The sequence below is a fragment of the Corapipo altera genome, unplaced genomic scaffold (assembly GCF_003945725.1).
Source record: "Corapipo altera isolate COAL_440 unplaced genomic scaffold, ASM394572v1 24b, whole genome shotgun sequence".
Classification (NCBI taxonomy): Eukaryota; Metazoa; Chordata; class Aves; order Passeriformes; family Pipridae; genus Corapipo; species Corapipo altera.
This window is the reverse complement of record NW_020884888.1, coordinates 7,732,560-7,753,334: the sequence shown is the minus strand read 5'-3', so window position 1 is coordinate 7,753,334 and position 20,775 is coordinate 7,732,560. Positions and strand designations below refer to the sequence as shown.

At 38.7% G+C, this 20,775-nt stretch overlaps 1 protein-coding gene across 3 annotated transcripts in view; it reads right to left on the bottom strand.

Annotated features, from left to right (window-relative positions):
• Window positions 1-18,454, bottom strand: part of GALNT1 (polypeptide N-acetylgalactosaminyltransferase 1) — a 90,644-nt gene extending 72,190 nt beyond the window's left edge. For all 3 annotated transcript variants that reach the window (XM_027643937.1, XM_027643938.1, XM_027643936.1), the window contains exon 1: window positions 18,257-18,454. The gene's annotated coding sequence lies outside the window, so the exon portion shown is untranslated. The remainder of the gene's footprint in view (window positions 1-18,256) is intronic.
• Between the last annotated feature and the right edge of the window lie 2,321 nt (window positions 18,455-20,775).

The following is a 20,775-nucleotide window of genomic DNA, read 5'->3' as shown; positions in this document are numbered from 1 at the left end:
TTTCTTGTGTAAAAAGCACAGACTTTGGACCTCACTGACAACTCTTTACCAGAAATCACAGAAGCTCAGGAGAAATCAGATAATTATCACTTACTCTAACAGCTCATGTAGTCCTCTTTCTCAACAAATACAAGTATTGGCAACAGCCTTTAACCAAGCAGCAGCAACCAGGCAGAAGTATCAGCACCTCCTGCATGCCAACCAGCATCAACCCCAGCTACCTATATAGGCGTGTGCATGTGCACAGCTTTGTACACAAAGTGGATTTCTTCATCTAGTTTTTATAAATGTTGCTTATTTTCCATTTTCTGAATACTGTTCTTTGCTAGAAAAACTGTACATAACACTAACACTGGCAAACAGAGGATGCCTTCAAATGAGAAAGATAGTGCTTTGTTTCACCTTTTCTACTCTTTCCTGAGTCATCAGAAAAGAGTAAAAGTTTCCAGACCCACTGAGGAAAAACATCCTATTAAATTATGAATACAAAATAGTTAACTACATAATTACATTAAAATCAATGACATCTGCCCTCATAAATTTTACATTCTGTAAAATTGCATGCCCTATGATCAATGCTTTCTTCCAACAGCAACCAGAAGGCTTCAGAAAAGCTGTCTGCTATATTCTCAGGTCTAATACTCAAATGAATATTCTGTAACATCCCTTTCTCTGATGTGATGCAAACACTCCAGAAAGCAGGAAAGTTTACAGGTGGATGGCGTAGGAGAACAGAGCTTAGGGGAAAAAATGTACATGATTTATTGCCATACCCAGGTTCTCCATTTCCACTGATAATTACTAATGGAAGTACAGACAGTGAAATACCTACAAATATTTCCCATTACCTCAGATATGATCAGAGGGATTCGAAATTACAAACATTCAAATATGCTGCTTTAATGGTGCTTAAAAGACTACAACCTCTGCCTTTCATGGGCCAAGAACTCAGTTTGCAAGTGGTAACAAGCCACTGTGGGATAATAAAGTTACAGCAATCCTCCTATATGCAGAGAAAGGGAACTACAGAATGTTCTACTTCTAATAAGAGGCTTAGATTTTTTGAGTTCACACATACACAGAGAGTATTATAGCAGGCACTGCTAGAGTATTAAGCAGTACATTACTTAAAGTGTAAAAAAGTGGGAGGGGGAGGTACCCAAGCAAGATCCTAAGAACTGACATTCACAAGAGGTAGTACTTGAAATAAATCAACTGGTAAATTTGTAAAAGCAAATGTCAAATTTACACAGTGCTTCTCAACATTTACAAAGGACTTCAATGATATTAATATTTTCACACAAAGATAATAAACAAAGTGCTGCTAAGTGATAGAAAGTCCCCTAGATAAAACTACTGCTCCACACATCCAATTATGTCTCTTTAGACACCGAGAAATCATTTCTTCCAGTACTCTGGCATATGAGACAGATTACTGTCCATTCAGCTCTATAGCTTCATTGCAAAAGAAATACAAATATTAGAGTTCCAAACCGAATCATTTGTGGGTGTATACAGAGCTAAAAAAGGTTGTTTATATATTTAATGACTTAGGAATTAAATGAAACCATAAAAAGCGCTCACAAATCAAAAAGGAAGTAGTCTCCTGCAATATGTAATTAGCACTTGTTAATCAAAGAGGAAAATGAGAAAATTGTATTCTTGTCCACAAGTTGTTACAAAGTCCAATATTATCATGCATTACAACATAAGTCCCCCTGTAAATAATGGAAATATTAGACACAGCTGTTGAAAAAATGAGCAAGCATATCATAACTCCAAAATCCAAAATAACACACTGTTTATTAGGAGGACTTTAACTACGGGAGCAGTTAAGTTTACAGTACATAAAAGTAAATCTTTAGAAAGAAGTTAGCCTAGGGCACAGAAGTAATACATAGAACCTCCCATAGGAAAAAAGTCTAGCCTAGGGACTCAGTCCTTTAAAAATATTAATGCTCTATTTAAAACCAAAATTTTGTGGTGAGGGAAATAAATGGAAATGAAGAGGGAATGGGTTTCGGCCTTCTGCCAGATTTAAAGCATTTCAGTAACACTGTCTGTCAGTGTCACCAGGAGAAAACGTACCCAAACCAACAAACTGCTTGACTGAACATATGTCTTCATACACAAATACTAACCCTCCCACAGAAATTCTAGTTTTGGATACATGCATCTGCCTCCAGGCAAAGCTCTGGTACTTGCAACAGTATCTGAAATTTGGCTGAGCTGACAAATGACTATCATTTCTCACTTGCAAGAGTAGGAAGATCACTTTAAACAAAAAAAAAAAAAATTCCATTCTTCTAAGTAGAATAAAGCAGACAAACTCCTTCTGGCTTCAGGTGAGATAATGGACCTTAATTCAGGAAGTTTTGTTTACCACAAAGGAACACAGAAACGTTACCTTACCAAGTTTCCTAAACAATGGATTCAGTTAGTAATATGGATCCTAATTTCTTTCTTATCCCTTTCTGTAAAATCAGTAACAGGTAGTTGAAACAGAATACTGAGAGCTATTAACACTGTAATAACAAGGATGAGGAAACTGCGACAATAAGCCAATGAATTAGCTTTTCTAAAAAAAAGCACTGTTGTTTTAATGCAGCCTTTGGCAAAGCAGCAATCTGGCATACAGTTTCCCAATTCATGCTGCAAAACTTAAGGTTTCTTCCTAGGAATATCCTGTTTCACTTGGTTTACTAACTGCTGAGTCAGCCAGCTGTTTTTGCAGTGTCTTTCTTTCTACAAGCATGAACCCAGAAGATACTTTTGTATGCAGGAAACAAGGTATGCAGTTTACATATACACCATGCCTAAAATAAGAGGAAAAAAAATAGTCAAGAACACTGAAAATCAGCACTGCAGCTCAAGGAATGCATGGCAATGTGCCCTAGTCCCTAAGCATCTATCCCCACGCTCCTTTCTGACATCTCATTTGGATACAGGTCAGAGCTAATTCAGCACAGATATATACACTGCACTCTAGAAAATTTTGCCATCTATTTCACAGTACATGCCTAAGGAAGGGAAAGAATGGTCAGGAAAAGACTGTTTACTTCAGCAACAGTGGTAGACTGGTATGCTCACTAAACTAACAACTTAATTCCTAAACTTTGAGAGTTGCCACTGTTCTTACACTAAATCTCACTAAATCACATAATTACCACTACTATGTGGTAATTATATCTTCTATTTTCTCCAAGTCTTTGGTTTTTTTCAGTTATTCTGTATCAATTTTTCATCTCAATTTAAACATCTCTTTAGCAGTTGGCCCGAAAACATTTTGAATTACATCATAACATCATGTGGGAAGGATTATTAATCTGATACCTGGCAGAATGCTTCAGGGTCTGAGAAACTTGCATTACTGGAAATCTCTATCAGTTATTCAGATATGAATTCGACCATGTAGCATTTTCAGTAACTGGAAAGACACCAGTTGTATGAGCCCTTGCTTCCCTGAATCCTGACTGATTCAGGATTGAGAAATTATTCTCATTTGAATATTCCAAAAAGGGATGAAACAGTAATCTTCCATATTGAAGCTCATCCTAGTGTACATCAAAAGCTAGGCAGCAATATGAAAAAAAGCAGAATGTTTTGGTTTCTAATCAGCCCCTAAAACCAAAATTACTAAAGACAAAATAATGTAACAAGTAGGCTAGGTACTTGCTATACTGAAAAGAAGGTCAGGATACAGAGAACTACGACTTACAGAAGAACAAAATATGAACATTTTATTTGATAGCAGGTATACTATACTAGAGGACACCTCAGCAAGCATCAAAATGAAAGAAGGCACCTTTTAAAAATACAGTTAGAAGGAATAAAAAAAATGAATGCACTACTTTTATTCAATCAACACTGAATTACTTTTATTCCTGATGGGAAAAAATCTTTGGAAGTACTACACTGTCTTAAACTACTTATCCAAAATGTCATCCAGAAAAGCAAGTAGGGAGCTTTCAACACTTTTGCACACCTCGTGACAGGCCAAAACAAAGCCTCTCAACTCATTCAGCTCCCAGTTCAACTGTTTGACAAAGTCATATGGTTAGCAAACTTCTTAACATTTCCTCAGATGGAAAGTATCAACTAACTTTTTTGTATACGTTAGGAAATGTACTATGTTTTTTAAAGACTCAAATTCAATTCATCAAACTAGAGAAGCAGTACCAGCTGAAACAGCATTTCTAAGACCTTCCTCAGCAACTGAAAACTTGGGGTTTGCAAGTACCTCCCTGTGAGGTTCCCACCAAAAGAGAAGATGATCCATTTGTCAAAATACCTGAGCTGAATTTCTATGATATGACATATGAACATTTAGCTTCAAATTACATTGAAAGAAAATAAGTAGAACCAACTTATAAGTAGCAGCTCAAGTGTTTCATCAGCTTCAAAAGAGTAGCAAATGTTGACAATGGCTATTTGCTTTGCAAGCTGAAGCGTTCTACAAACCAAGTATGCTCAAACCACTGATTTGTCAGTATTGCTCTTAGATTTGCACCCAAAAGTGTTGCACACTTCCAGAAAGTAAACTCTAAATAAACTCTAAATAAAAATATGATGACTTATATATGATCCTTTCAGCAAAAGCCTTATCAACATTCCATATTCATGGAAAAATTACATACAAATGGAAAATTCAATTTTGTTTTCCACACCATAACAACAACATTCTGCTTACTCATCAAGAATGAATATGGCAAAAAAGGTTTGTAAAAGACTATAGTTCAGAGCTATCTTCACTATATGTAAAAGACGTAAAAGAAAATCACAAGTATTTACAGGACATGTACACCAAACTTTTTATGGTCCATGGTTTGGACTACCAAGTAACTTTTTGTTCAAAGGACATCACATCAAATACATCAACTACATCTACCTCCCAAACAATTACTCCAACACATGTCAGGGCTATAGTGGTGTGCCCTACGCTGTAAATGAAAGCAGATACTGTGTCTATTCTACATTTTAGTGCAGTATATAAACTCATCCTATTTCTTGTAAAGATCCCACCGGTATTTTCCCGGAAACTAAATCCTGTGTCAAGAGTAAATTTTACCCTTGTCAGGGTCAAGAGGGGCAGGAAGGAAGAAGGTCAAATTGATTTTATTATCTGTGAGATTGGCTAGACAGGCAAATCATGCTAGTCAAAACTTTAACCTGCTTGCTACACCTCCACAACTGTCACTATTTGACAAAAGAAATAGGGAGATACTATTTAGACATTTAAATATTTTTATTATCTTCTAGAGCAAAAATTTACATTTTATTCTCTCTTGCCAATTCTTCTGTTCTCTTCTCCTACAGTTTTTATGTTGTCCAGTTCCTGTTTGCCTTCATTTTGAGCCCCCCAATGCCTTTAGACAAAGCACTGACCAGGAGACTCTTCAATACTGTTTGTAGCTGCAATAAATTAAAAAATTGAAAAGGTGGATGTCATTACTTCCATCACATTGATCAGTGCAGTTGTCCAGGGAAGGCTGGAGATCACAGTTTTAATCTCATCAAAAGGATTGTGTACAAGAGTTCCTATTTAAAACCTGTTCAGATGCTACCAAAGCCTCTAATTGTGACCCACCCTCAACTACTCTTATTCACTAAAAGATGCTTGGTAACACCACTTATGCCATCCAGTCCCAATTTTCCTCAGCCTCAAACATTTGCTCTTTGAGGCAATTTACTTCTGTAATAGTTTTCAACAAAGCAATGTCAATTATCAGATTTTATTTTTTGAAGCAGAGGCAGGGTAGGTGACAATGATGTTAAAAGTATGTCCATTCTTACATTAACACTTCACTTTAGCAACAGTCAAGTTTAAAATCATATCACCTCATATCATCTAGTAGCATTCATTCAGAAAAGTGAGAGAATATAATGTTTATACTATTATTTGCAACGTAAGAAGTCTTTCCTAATAGTTTCTGTGATGCTATCCAGAACGTGTAGAACACGTCCACCAAAGATACAAGGTCATAATTAAGTATCCAACAACTCAATTTGAAAGTTGCAGTAAATTGCGATTCTTTCATTCCTTTTCCTCATGCAATTCAAAAAGGAAATAACCTAGGTTATCAATCTCCCTAATTACATCAGTTTACATACTTTACATGTATGAACAACATAGTTGTTCATACTTTACATGTATGAATTGTCTGCAGTCTGCTCTCCTGTTCTCCTCTTTGGTTTTCCAAGAGAGGAAGAAGAGATGTTATACTTACAAAATAGCCACTTTAAAAGGTAATTTTCTATGAGCAGCTTTCAACTACTCCCTTTAAAAATAAAAAAATAAGAAAATAACACATTCGGTAAATTCATATTGAACAGTTCCTTAGCAAACTGTGGAAATTTTGTTTAAGTGAGAAGAAACTACATGACGAACTACTTATTAATGCAAGGAAAGCGGATTAACTCGTACCACTACGTTCTTCTAAAAAACTACTCTGTAGCAGCAGCTGGCTACCTTTTTATAATTTTAAAGAACCAACTGCAGTAGGAGTTGCAGCACACTGAAAAAAAATGTCTGTGTAATGTTGATCCTTAGAAATAAATTACAGTCTATCTGCAAACAGCCCTTGTTAAAACAAGTTATGCTTCCTTGTGGAAAGCAGAACTTTGGGGTTGATCTCCCACAGACAGCCATAACCCCAGTACCCTGCTAGTGCCCCTTATGAGCTCTCCTTTATTCCTCCACCTCTAAAATGTCCATTCCCCACACAGTACTATGATCTCTTCCCTGTGTCTCTTAATTACTAAATCAGCAAGAGGTATCAGAAGCTAGGGTTTGTTCCAAGGTTTAGGTAAGCCATCTGCTCAGTGAAAAGCTCGGCTCGCTGGTGAACTGGTAGGATAGAAAAGAATTGGTAAATGTTGAGTTGCCTTTCTTCCTTAGGATCAATTTTCTCCAAACCTGTGCCAATTTAATATTTTAGGGATTTTTGCCCATTAAGTATGACTACAGGTAGTCTAAAAAACTGGAGAAGGGTGGCACAAGGTAAGCATGATGGAGGGCTGAGGATAAACAGAGTAGGAGATCAAACTGTCTCAAAAAGGCAACTTTTCCTCTCCAGCCAAAGCAATTTCTGTTGCCTGACTGGGGCAAGCATTCAACTAAAAACACTATTAGCTTTTACAAGAACGACTACCACAGGGCATGTCGTCATCATATTTGACATACGACTAGAAAACAGACAAACTGCAGGCAGAGAACAGAACCCAAGCCAGTGCTGGTACAGTCAGGGAAATGCCCCTCCCATCACTTGAAGACTGGACATTTGACCCATACAGATGCAATCAAAGCCAAATGCTTTCAAGTTCTGTGTATTCACTTTTTGTGTATTAAAGTTTTGTCTTTAACTTTCCTCTCTCCTGAAGGATGCATGGAAAAAAAATAAAAATCTTAAACTTTCTTTTTGAAGCTGAACAGAAAACAGTATTTCTTCCATAAACCTTCATTTACAGTGGATACAAAGATTTTCAGACATATACACAGTTTTAAGATAGAAGTGTCTTAAAATTTCCCTAGTTTTCCAGTTATGTTCCTCCATAAACACTCAAGATTTTACAAATACTTTATGATTTTTACCCCTCCATCTGAAATAAATCCCTTTTGGAAAAGGAAAATAATTCTTCAACAAGTTTGCATAAGACTGTCTAAATTTCTCCTTTTTGTATCTGAAAGTGACTGCTTAGTGCATTACAAATTTCATGATGCCAGAGTAGTAGCAGTTCCAGACACCACCAAAGAGCGAAACTAATCTCCTTTTCCTCCAAACCTAAGACTTGGATATGGAAATTTTAAACTCAGTGTTTGTCAGTTGGGCCATTGTGATCATTTCCTCTTCAATACGTCTGACCATAAATAGATTTCAATTTACTTCAAAAATGAGTCATTACTTTTCTCTTAAAGAAGTCTTGTCTCTCTCCCCTGGCATATTCTAGTTTACCTTTTTATGTAACAGTTTAATACATTGTTAAAACACAAAGAAACTCTTAAGTTATTCAAAATACATTGAAATATCTCTAGCAAATTAAATTATGTCAAATAATTGGGATGCAAAGAAAAACTGGCATGCAAAGAAAAACACAAAACTTTATATCGTTCTGAATACTCTCCAAGACCAGTACAGTAAAATGAACATTCTCAGCAAGCTAACTTTGAGGTAATTTCCTTCCTTTTTTTTTTTTTTGGAAATACTCGAGTTACACTAAAAGTGATGTTCTGAAAAACATTGAGTTTCATTTTCAGAAGCCAGGTCTCTAAGACATGTGAGACTATGTATCAAAGAACCCAACTTATTAGCAATTTCTATTATTTTTATTTCTTTCATATACATTTCTTCACTCTCATTCTTGAATCATTACCACATTCTTCTGAATAAAAATTAATGTTACACCCAAACAAATGGAAGAAATGGAGAAATCACAAATTATGGAAAACTTAAGCTGGTATGCTACAACAGTTACTGATATGAACTGTTTCAAACTAACAATTAGCAAATATTTTACAAGTGATAGATAAAGAAGCAGTCTCTTAGAATAATGAGAAATACTTCTTGGGTTTGCTCCACAGAAATACACTGTACCACTCATCCCGGTACATGGAAGCAGTAGTGAATCATAATTTCATTAACCTCTGCAATAAAAGATGATTTTATTATAAGAAAGTTGGTATCAAATATTTTTACAGTTGCAGAGTTGAAAATTTAGCTATGAAGACTGCAAGGTCAAACATTTGAATTGGAAATCAGTGCCTGACTTGCATGCTATTTAACTCTTCTGCATAGAAGTGATAATAAAGAAAGTCTGTTCATTTTAAAAACCATTCCATTGTGGATTCTTTGTTTAAAAGTGCTAGTGATCTAAACTATTGGATTAGTGGAAATTAGTGAACTCAACTCATTGCTATTGAACTCTACTGCAACATGAGGTATTCCATAAAAAAAATAAAATAAAAAGCATTGTTTTTCTGGCAGAAGCCAAGATGTTTTATGAAGTTTTCAACTAAAAGGAAAATGTGGTCAGAAAAGGAGTTGTTAGATGCCTTTCAAATATACATAACACTTGTGAAATAAAGAGGAACTATTGTTTCAGCTCTTAGAAGTTCTTGCTGTGTTTGGGAAAGCACAATTTTTGGGGAAAAATGAATAGTCACAATAGTCTAAAACTGCATAAGAAAGCTTTGATATGATCCAAAGCAAGCAAATTACATATTATTGTACTTCTGTGAATCAGATCACAGCTGAGATTGGGTCAATTGGTTTCTTACGCACAGCAGATTTCAAGCATTAGCTGCTTGCAGAAAAGTGATTAGTTTTCCTGGGCATGGAAAGACAAAATAAAATATATGATTTGAGAACTCTGCAATATCCAAAAGCAACTAAAAGAGTAACATGAGGAAGGAAGGAATGAAAATAATGCCTAGTAAACAGGGGGTTTGGTTTTCTGGGGTTTATGGGGTTAGTTTTTTAAAGATTTAACAAATTCAATATACAAGGTTACTTTGTTTCTTTTGGGGAATTGGTTACCTTAAATTTTTTTAAATTAACTGCTGCAGATATAAAGATTTTATGATTTAGAAATGCAGTGCAAAATTAGATATAGAGCCTGACAAGTATATTTTGCTAGAGAAAAAAAGTTTTGTGCTGATTCTGCATACACAATCTGCTCATTGTATTAAAATATTTTAACCAGATCTAGTTTCTCACTAGACTCCTAGAATTCTTCATGTTTTTAAACACCCGTTTTCATTTGATGAGATGACATTATAGCAGATTAATGTGAATAACATTATGAAAAAGTACTTGAATTTGTAATACAAAAAAAAGGAAAAAAATTAAAACTGTACAATGTGCCTTTTGAATATGCAAGCATGCAACTTAAGACTTTTTTCAGATGCTCTTGTCAGAGTAACTCTGATTCTGATGTACTCCATTTAGGTATCTATCTTCCAACTACACTTTCACAAGACTTGATGAATTGTTTAATATTTTCTGCATGAGTCTGTTAGTGTTATTGGACAATTATGGTACCAATTTTTTTCTCATTCTTTAACATTTTGTACAACCAAGTAGTATTTTAACTACCAACATACAACTTATTTTAGACTTGATAAAATATTAATGCAGCTCCCAGCAATTCAATGAATCTATTCACAGCCAAACATCAAATACAGATTTTAGAGCACAAAAAACCTATAATGAACACTATTTTTTCTAAAGCTATACAAACGATACTTTTAAGCTCTTATAAGGCACATTAGTTATATTGAAGGTTAGATTATCAACCATTTACTTCTGTGCAGCCTAAGCTGTCCTTAAAGATGATGTTGATCTATACAGTTTGAAACTACTTTAGTCCAGTGTTCATAAAACCTGTGATACCATACGTTAAAATGAATTTGAAGCTGAAAAAAAGCCCCAAACTAAAACACTTCCGATAAGTATGCCATCTAACATAGCAGCAGCTGCCCCACTGTTCTGCTTTAGCAGGGAACTTGAGCTTTTACAAAGAATGAAGAATTCCTGGGCATCCTTCACATTATTCTCCCTATTCGCTTCAGCACCCAAATAAACCACAGTAGAAGTTAAAGCAAAGGGACCACTGAGAAGCTTGGAGTTTTTTCCCCACAGCTATCTCAGACCACATTTCCAAATGGTTACCAGGCTGTTCTTTAAAGAGGACAGATAATTACATCAAAGTTAAGTCTCAAGCAAACCCAAGTTTAACTTACTGGACTTTCCTATCCTATCTGTAACCCTTTCTATATACAAACAGCACTGGAGCAAGGAGCAGATCATGGTAAGAACCTGAATGCCTTTCAAAGATTGTAAGAAGGTACAAAGAATGTATAATTTTTGACATATATTAAGGTTCCTGGAAGTGGTACTGTCCTTTTCTACTCCCTAAAGTTACTGAACAACTTTGTATTTTTCATGCCACTTCTGAGACTTTCACTTCACAAAAATAAACCACAAAATCAAATATTTAGGAATGTCAGCATGAAAAAATATTCAATTTTATAACCATTCTTTGCAGGTAGAGAGCCTTAAGAGGTAAGTTTTATTTTTCTTGAAATATAAATTTAAAATAAACATATTTAAATCATAGTACCTCTGGTGCGCTTTAGGAAGCTTAGGATTTGTTGTGTGCTGTGTGTACATGTCCTCACTAGCTCCAGAATTTGAAGACTGAAAACAAAACAGGTTTACTAAACTGTTACTAATTTAAGTACCTGTATTTCTTAAACCTCTGAACAGAGAGTACTGAAGAAAAAATTGCAAGAGTATGTTGGAAAAGGGATGAACGAAGTTACACACTGCTAGCAGGGGTAGAGGTTTTCTTAGCTATTCTAAATAGACCTGTTATCTCTTTGAAACAGGACTGCTCTGGTATGCTGTCTTTAACCATTTTTCAAAGATAAACTCAGCAGACGTTTATTTCATTCACATGACACTATAGAGTTTAAAACCACAAACTTGTCTTAAAAAAAAAAAAAGTTCTGTGAAAATGCATCCTTAACTTCCTTATGGCAAACTCACCAACTGGACCTTCAAGGTAGTACTCTAATCAGCAGAAACTCAAGTAATTCCTTCCAGAAGTATTGTCTGGAAATAATAGTTATAGCTGATTTTTGCATCTAGAATTAGGATTCAGCTTCTGTGTTTGAAAAGTGTATCAATCCCAATTACCTTGAGTACATAATGAACTGAAAATTAAATAAATCCATTAGTTTAATTTTAACTTAAACGACTCCTTAAAGATACTTTAAAAATGCCCCATCAGTGAATGTTCTCTCTTGAATGTATTTAATGCAGAAACATAATGAACAGGATATGCACATAAGAGCCTGGGCTGTTCTTAATGCTAAATTATTCATGATGGTAATCAAACTGATAAATGTCACCCAGTGAAAACACAACTCTGATCAGTCCTATTTTTTCCCCTACAACTAATATGCATTTGGACCATCTGAAGATTCAGATGTACATTTGGTTTGGGTTTTTTGTTTTAAAAAAATTTATCACCTAGCAAAGTTAAGAACTGATCACATGAAATTACATCTGTTTGTTATCCACTTTTGATTGATGTGAGAGACATCTTTATGCTTGATCTTAGTCCTTGCTCATCCTGGCCACAGTAGTTAAACTCATTTTAAAACACTGTAGTGGAGACATCTGATTAAGACCAGTAATAGATATCTCTTTCTCTTTATAGATGTCCATGGTCATTTTATCAATTTCTTATTCTGCTTTTCAGTCAGCTACTTAATTCAGATAGGTAATGAGCACTCCCAAATCTCTCTCGACACCCTGACAAGTGATTCCAACATGTTACCAGTATTCCTATCCCCTGGTTTGTTCCTTACATCTCCTGGTTTGTTCCTCACAAACAACAACAACAAAAAAGCCCCAAACCCCAAAATTTGTTTTCCTCTCCCTGGAATAATCTGGCATTATCAATTTCCTTTTAATTTTCAGCATAATTCTAATTATCATTCACAATTTGCACTAAAGCATTGCTAGTATACAGAGCACAAGCTTAGAAGGTATGAAAAAAGGTAAGATAACAATGACCTGTGGCTATGGAAAAGAAAATAGATTGGGATTCAAGTTCTTCAGGTTCTGTTGGCCTTTGTCATAGAATCACAGAATCAGCTAGGTTGGAAAAGACCTCTGAGATCATCAAGTCCAACCTATAAATGTTATCATGTTGTGCCTACAAAATGAGGCTAGTATTCCTGCCTCCTGTAGAACTACTTACTGTGAGATATTTATGCACTGTGTTATTATCATCATTCCTGTTGCTGACAGGAAGCACCGGCTGAAACTCTGGAGTCTATTCTAATGCACTATAAAAATAAAAAGTCAAGGAACATGTCATACCCTCTCACTTGCCTTTAACAAGTTTTCACAAGCAACCTGGATGTTGAATATTATCCTGACTCAATTGTTCCACTTAACTAGGATGACAAATTTTGTTGTATGACTTCATTTACACAACAGGAACTCCCTTATATGAAGATATATTGGTATTCAACATGAAAATGGTACTGCATCCCATTACAAAGAAATACTATTTTTACAAAAAATGCTAAGAGTTTATCTACAGTAAGAAATTCCACCAAAAATTTAATTCCTAGAGATTCTAACACTTGTACAGTTTAACCAGTACTAGTACTACTGAAAACAAAGTAGACTTACCAAAACATTTACGATATTACACTGGCTTACAATTTACAGGACAAAGTCTTACAAAGCAATATGAGAATTATAGAATAAAAGAGCAGTTCAAACATTCTGCCTACAAAGGATGCTAATGCTCTTTCAGCTAGACAACAAAACACTGAACTGGTTTATCTTTTGGATAAGTTTTCTAACAGAGTATAAGTTTCTGAAAGTTGATACCAGTATGGCACGAGGAAAAAAAAAAATTATGAAAACACTTCCCTCCCTAATTAGGAATGAATTCCACAGCAGCTGTACATCAGCTGGTCCCAGAGCTGAACTTCCACAGCAGCAAACTGCTGCTGCTTTATACTGTTCTTCACTAGCAGTAACTTCTCATAGGAAAACAAAAACAAATGTCCTGAGGTCCATCAGATTACACAGAATAGCAACATAACCCACTGTTCAATATCCCTACCTCTATATTTCTTTTAAATGCTGGAAAACATCTGATAAAAAAGGAAAAACACGTGAGCTGCAACTATCAATGAGAGTTGCTGTGGTCATTAAACACAGATTCCAGTGAAAAGGCACCATTACAAAGCTCTGATTGTTGAGGATAACTTTTTAATTCCAAAGAAACAAAACTGACTACTCTAATGCCAAAACCAAATGCCTTAGCAAAAAAAAAAGTTTTGAAGCTACTTCCAAGTCAAGTTCCACACCACAATTACCTACTACTTAAAGACAGAAGAAGTGAAGGGGAAAAAAAAAGTTATGTGGGTTTTTTTTAATAACTGAAAATAAAACACTCGATCACAAAAGCAAGGGTGGTAAATTCTATCAAGAGACAATCTTGGGAGACTATCTTGCCAAGGGTACCTTTTCTTAACTAACCAGGTCTCCAAGCACATTTGCTTTCAGTGACAACTGAGGTTATCAACTAGACACATCTTTCAACGTTGACTGCACAGTTCCATTGGCCCTTCAAACAAAGACAAGGAATCAAAACCTTATCTCCTACAAGAAACTACAAACCATTATCCAGTAATGTGAATAGTCCAGGTCTTCAGAATTCAAGTTAATTCTCTCTCGTGGATTATAAAAAGACCTTTATGTGAACCCAATGGTAAGAATGCCTCAATGAGTTGGGAGTTACTGCAACAGCACATGCGTGAGATATTTATGCAGTGCTCAAAGTCACAAGATTCCAATTTAGTCGAAAGTAAATGCCGCTTAAGAACCTTCATATTTCATAGTGCAAAACCGTATTTAAGCAATCAGAAAGTGAATAATAGAGCAGTTAGCCAGCTCTTTAATACATTAGCTAAAAGTATATCAATTCCATTGATTTTTACAATGGGCTGATTTCACATAATGGATTAAGTTCGCTAGAAAGGCCATAAATGGGAAAAAATGCTTTGCCAGAGTCAGTGGAAGATGGTGTCAAAGTGCTTTTGTGACAAGCATACAGTTAAAACATTTTATTTTGGAATGCTAAATTTAGAATACCTCTGTCAAGAATAGACCTGATGCTAACAGTTGAGTAAAAGCCATGATTTCAACACTGCAGATATATTTTGCAGATTCCAGTTACACTTTGCTTTAAATATTTTATTCCTACCTAAGAAACAGGAAGCTTGGACTATGAATACGTAATCAAACTTCAACACGGCAAAAGGTTAACAACAGGATGCTTCAAGGATCCATAAAGCAAGCAACATTTAAAGGTATTAATTAGTGAGCTGAAAAAGAAAGTAGAAAACTTAATACTTATATAGGTTAGTCAAGTATATAAGACCAAAAATGTAATCAACTGGAAGCTAATCAACCATGATGTACAGATAATACAGTGGCAGACAAAATTCCATGTTAATAAATGCAGAAGTGTCACTGCAACTTAAATAATTATTAGTATAGTCAGCAACCTACCAAATTAAGTAGGCCTAGTATAAACAAGAGGATTACAAGCATCCCTGTGGAACTCAGGAAAGATCTCTGCTCAACATAAGAACATTGCAGTAGAAAATTAAGAATATCAAGATTCAAAAGCAGCAGTGGTATTAGCAAAACTGTGGTATCTTCATATAAAACCAATGCTTCATTCTTTATTGTTACCTGAAAAAGGCTGCTGCAGTGTAAGATTAGGTGAAGAATTAGAAATGAAAGATTCACAAAGCAAAATATGAAAAACCACAGTTGCAAAAAGACTAAACAATGTAAGCAGAAGGGAAATAACTTAATCCTCAGAAATAAGGATGCTGCTCAGTGAAAGGGGGAAGTATAGAGTTCAGAGGCATGTTATTTTGATCCAATGCATAATTAAATATTCAAAGTTATCTCTAGTGCATCTTTATTATAAACAATCTGTCAATATTCAAAGGAAGACAAAAAAATGGACTGAGGAGCATGATGAGGAGCATCCCATTTAAGGATCCAAGCCTAGTTTTATTAAGCTCTGGTGCAAGACCCATACCATAAACATTTAACATTTGCCTCCTTTAACACTTCTATCTGTCATGAGCTATTCATCCAGATAAACCTCAGTGTCACAATTTCAATACTAAAAGCACCATCCTGACCATGCAAGGAGGAGGGGTCACCAAAAACACCACCTTCCAAACAAACTTTAAAAATCAAGATCCTGGAGAGTAACACTGGAATGAAAAACATGCACTATAACTTGGCCTGAAGGACAGCGCTACATACTTCCAGATTTTCGTTATAATTTAAGATGGATAAAAGAACTCAAAAATTCTTGATAAATTCTTGATCGATAACGTATGAAACAGCACCATTTTAAAAAGCACCACAACAACTGTTAAAAGGTATTTGAATGCATCTTACACACACACACACACACACACACACACACAAAAAGCAAATAGTTCTATTTAAATTTGTAGGCTATTCCTTTTCCTTACAAGTACTGACAGTTCCCAATACAGGTCAACTTGCATCTAGAGGTGTTTCCTGCACTTCCACATAGAAGCCACTTTAAAGACACAGGCTGGGTAAGACGGCAGAGACAAAGACCATACCATTTTGGTCCTGTGAATCAAACTTCTCTGCTAGGTGGATAGTCTGACACTTATGTGCCCTAAAATAAAAATTAAAAAAATCACTACAAATATAAAATGCAAAATCTGTCAATAATCTCTTGCCTCTTGAACTAAACATAATGTCAATTGCATTCAAAGGATTTAATTTTAATTTATTTGGAAGTACCCTATTTTTGGATGAGTGTCCCTTGAGCTACATTTTCTTCTCAGCCCAAATATTATGCTCTTTCTGTGACAGAAAAAAAAGAAAAATATTTAACAAGTTTATAGCTAACATATAGCTTATCGACACATGTGCAACAAAGACAGCAGGGTACTATTTCACTAAAGCAGCAATTTGGCATTGAAATTTATTGTAAACTACCTCCATTCTTTTTCTGTATAGCTTATTCCTGAACTTATTTGAAAAAATCCAATATGAGATGATGAGGGGGGAGGAATAAATCTTTGTATAAAAGTGTAACAGTACCACCTCACCACTAGGCTATGCAATGACTGTCACATGGTATTTTTAAAGCATTTTCATGACTTTAATTAGTGTCTTTGAATAGCCCTATTCCTACAGGAACAAGGTATATGAGGAATAAGGTATACTCATTCATGCAGCTTACAGTTCTGAACAGATAGACAGCATCCAGTAATAGTCCATGTGTTGTCATTATCACCTTGATCTCAGGGGTGGCTTGTGTGTGGTGTCCTTGCCAGGTACCATTTGTATCATTTTTCTTAAGATGACCATGCTGCCACAATCTCCCTATTTGACAATATTTGCCTCTGATGTGCATTCATGTTTCACAGGTAAGGCTGATAAAATGCAGCAAAATCAAATTCAGAGTGCTAGTAATACCACTCAAAAAACAGGCTAGCATCACAGGAGGACAGAGACAAAAATCCAAGTCACAGAAAATTATGAAGCTGGCACTAGAAAGTGAAGTGCTCTCCCAATATAAGCAATCCTTTGTATTTACAAGAAAAACAACTTCTGTGGTATTCCAAGTGTTCAGAGTAGCATGATCTTGAATGCCTTTGCAAAGAAGTGAAGTTGAGATCAGCAGTGTATAATAATACATGGTTAGTTACATAGTTTTGGTTTGCACAGCTGTTGGCTATGTTCATTTACAGTTCATGTAGTGCCAACATCATTTATATAAACAGAAGAGACTGTTTCACTCCTGTTCATCGCCATAAAAGTTATTTCTCTCAGCAGCTGCTGCACAAAAATCAGTTTCTATTTCAGTATCTCACCCAGTAAGTTTACAAAGTAGCAGGTTCTAGAGTTTGCTAAAACCAAGTAGAACCTAAAGAAACTTGCCGGGACTTAATAATAAAAGGGGACTGGAGGTGGAGAAGGCAGATGACACACACTTCTGCTTTCTTGAAGTGGAAGGAGGTAGTAAGCCTCTGTTAACACGGATAAAGTCACATGAAAACCAAGTTCCTGTAGGCAACCACTTGGAATGAGAGTCTTAGCTTCCCCGACCTTCTTCAGCTTTATGAATTAAAAGGAAATAAAATAAGGCTGATCCGGATTCCAGTAGATAAGAGAAAGTCTAAAATATTAGTCACATGTTACATAATAAACATTAACTGAACGAACTTGATATGACAGCGGTGCAGAGGTAGAGCCGGGGCTGCTGCCCTGGTACTCCCCCCCTGCACAAACACACACACACACACACACAGAGAGAGAGGTACGCTGCCGGAGGCTGCTGACACACAGCATCTCCCGACCCCTGGAAGCAGCAACAGGACGTTGCCAGCTCCCCCGACCATGGAGCACCTCGGGGAGCCACCGGAAGGCAGCCGCGGGCTGTGTGTGCCCGTCCTCCCCGGCGGCTGCCCCCGGGGCAGCACCGGCAGGGCCACCCCGCTCGGAGGAAGCGCGATCGGCCCAAGCGGCGGCTCCCCCGCGGACTCACCGAGAGGGAAGAAGCCCGGCGCTGCCTAAACTTGGCGTTTCCCTTCCCCCGAGCCCCAGCGCGGGGGGAAGCGGAACCCGAGGCGCCCGGAGCCCACACTCACCTCGGCCCTCCTCTCCGTCGCTGCAGGGCGGGCGTCGGGGAGAAGCGAAGGGCTCCGCCGACCCCGTCTGTCACCGGGCGCCCGAGGAACAGAGTCCAGCGGGGTAAATCCTCTGGGCGGCGGCGGGGACGGGGACGAGCCGCGCTCCGCCCGCTCGTCGCGGCGGCCGCTGCCTCGCACCAAGTTGAGGCGCGGCCGCCGCTGCCGCTGCGCTGCCGGCGGCGGCCGCTACGGCCACGGGGAGCCGGCGCCTCCGCTCGCCGCCTCGCCCCTCGGCCGGGGGAAGCAGCGCCGCACCGCCGCCGCCTCGGCCCCTCTCTTCCTGCGGCTGCCGGGAGCCGCGCTCCGGGCGCAGCGGCGCGGTCACACGGAGCCCCGCGGAGGAGCCGCTGCCGCCGCCTCCCTCGGCGCCTCGGAGCCCGCAGCTGCAGCCCCCCGGCGGCGCCCGCCCCGCATGCCCCGCGCTCCGCCGCTCCCGCTGCTGCCGCCGACGGCGGCGCCCCCGCCCGCTCTCCCGCGCACCACCGCTGCCGCCCGACCCGCTCAGCGCCGCGTCTCCATCACCGGCGGCAGCGGCGGCGGCGGCGCGGGGAGGCGGGACCAGGGAAGGGGCGGTGACCGCCCCGCTCGGCCCCGCTCCGCCCCGCCGCTGTCCCGGATGTGCGGGGGTCGCCGTGGTGGGGTGGGGGTCGCTGTCGCGGGAGTGCCGGTACCTGGCGAGGTCGGGGACTGCTGCCCACCGCCCTGGTGTAGCAAAGCCGGCGGGCGGCAGTACCCTCGGTCCCGCCTGTCGCCGTGCGGGGAGCGCTGCTCGCTTGGGCCGGTTCTGGTCCAACACGTGTCGCCCCGGGGGGCCCTGACTGAGCAGGGTGTGCGGTGCTTCGTGCACGGCCCTGTGGGCTGTGGGTGCGTGGCCGCCGCCCGGGGTTGCGGCTCCCCGTGGTGTCTCGGGTCTGTAGCCGGTGAGCAGGTGTGGTGTTTTCCTGTGTCATTCCTGCTGTGCTGGCACCTGCTGCACCCGCGGCTACGTGCGCCTTAAAAGTAGGTCTGGGCTGTGAGGACTTGCAAGAACCGCGTGGTACTGAGTTGTCCTTCCTACGCCTTGAGATGGGGGTCAGCGGCAGCTCCCAGCTCCTTGCTGGGCCACGGGTGGCTTTGGCATAGCTTGGGTACCGTCAACGTGGTGCGCCACAGTCTCCCTATTTGACAATATGTTGCAGCGATGTTGGGCCCCATGGCTGAAAGAATGTTGCAGCACCTCGTTAGCCTGCAACAAGCCTCTTAGCAGTGGCCCCTGGGCAAGGCAGCATCAAAATGTTAAGACATCTGCCCTAGAACCATGTTTGTGGACTAAGATTATTCAATATAACTAGAAAATTACTTATCACGCACAAAACCGCACAAATCCACACACCCCCTCTCAAGAATATGTTTGACACTTGAGTTCTGGAAAGTGTTTTATCATCTTCCTACTCTTAAATTCAGCTTTTTACAGCTTATAGATCAAAGTTGGTACGCCCTCTTTAGAAAAGTCTAACTAGCAAAGTTTCAGTGAAGAAAACACTGGGTTTCCTTGACGAGTGAATCTTAAGTCTCTGAAGTGATGTACAACTTTAAAGAGGTATTTGTTTACAGAACCCAAAAACCACGCTGTGCTCATTATAAACATTTTTAACAAGTTCCTTGGCAGGAACCCTATATTCAAAATAGAATTTAAACAGGGAAAGGAAAAAAAATGTGCAGACAAAGTTAGGTGAGTGCCAAACACGTGTCAGACTGATGCCTCATAATTCTGTGCAGAATTTTGCTGCTGCTTCCATTTATTTCTCTCTTTAAAGATCTTTTTGTTCAGATGCTAACTAGTAATAGCCCTTTACCCACCACACAGCGCCACTAATTCTATGGTATTTTTAGTTTTTCTGACTCTGAGACTGATTTTTTAATTCTGTTTGCCACATATGCAGGTGCTATTTCCTCTTGCCTCCTTCAAAAGTAACTTAGGCCTTTTTAAAGGCTCTTGGGTTTTCAAACCATTCACTTACGATGTTTTTTCTTCAGACAAAACCAGAATCCTCATATCCAGATCTGTTGAGGATGAGTACTTAGTTTGCTAGGTAGCATACAGGACCCTATTTCTCCACATATTTTGATTTATATTTTGAAGCTATTTCAGGCCCAGCCTCTTTAAGCAGGAGAGTGCCAGGCAGCAGCACAGTGGTTGCACTTGAACTCCATCTGCCTGCTCTCCCCTCACTGAGGAAGAGTCAAAAGTGCAGGATGGATTCCTAAGGAGACATCTAGCCAGGGTGACCTGAGGATTAGACTAAAAGAGGATTTGACTAATATTGACAGAAATAGTTTGAATAAAAAACATTTTGAAAAATGCTTAAAGTTGTAGTCAGGTGACAGAGTAAACATTCCTGTGAAAATACCAAGGTAGCCAATGCATAAACAGTAGGACAAGGAGGCATTCTTAGCCCAGCACAGGGCTCCCACATATGTTCACCTTCAGTGAGCTG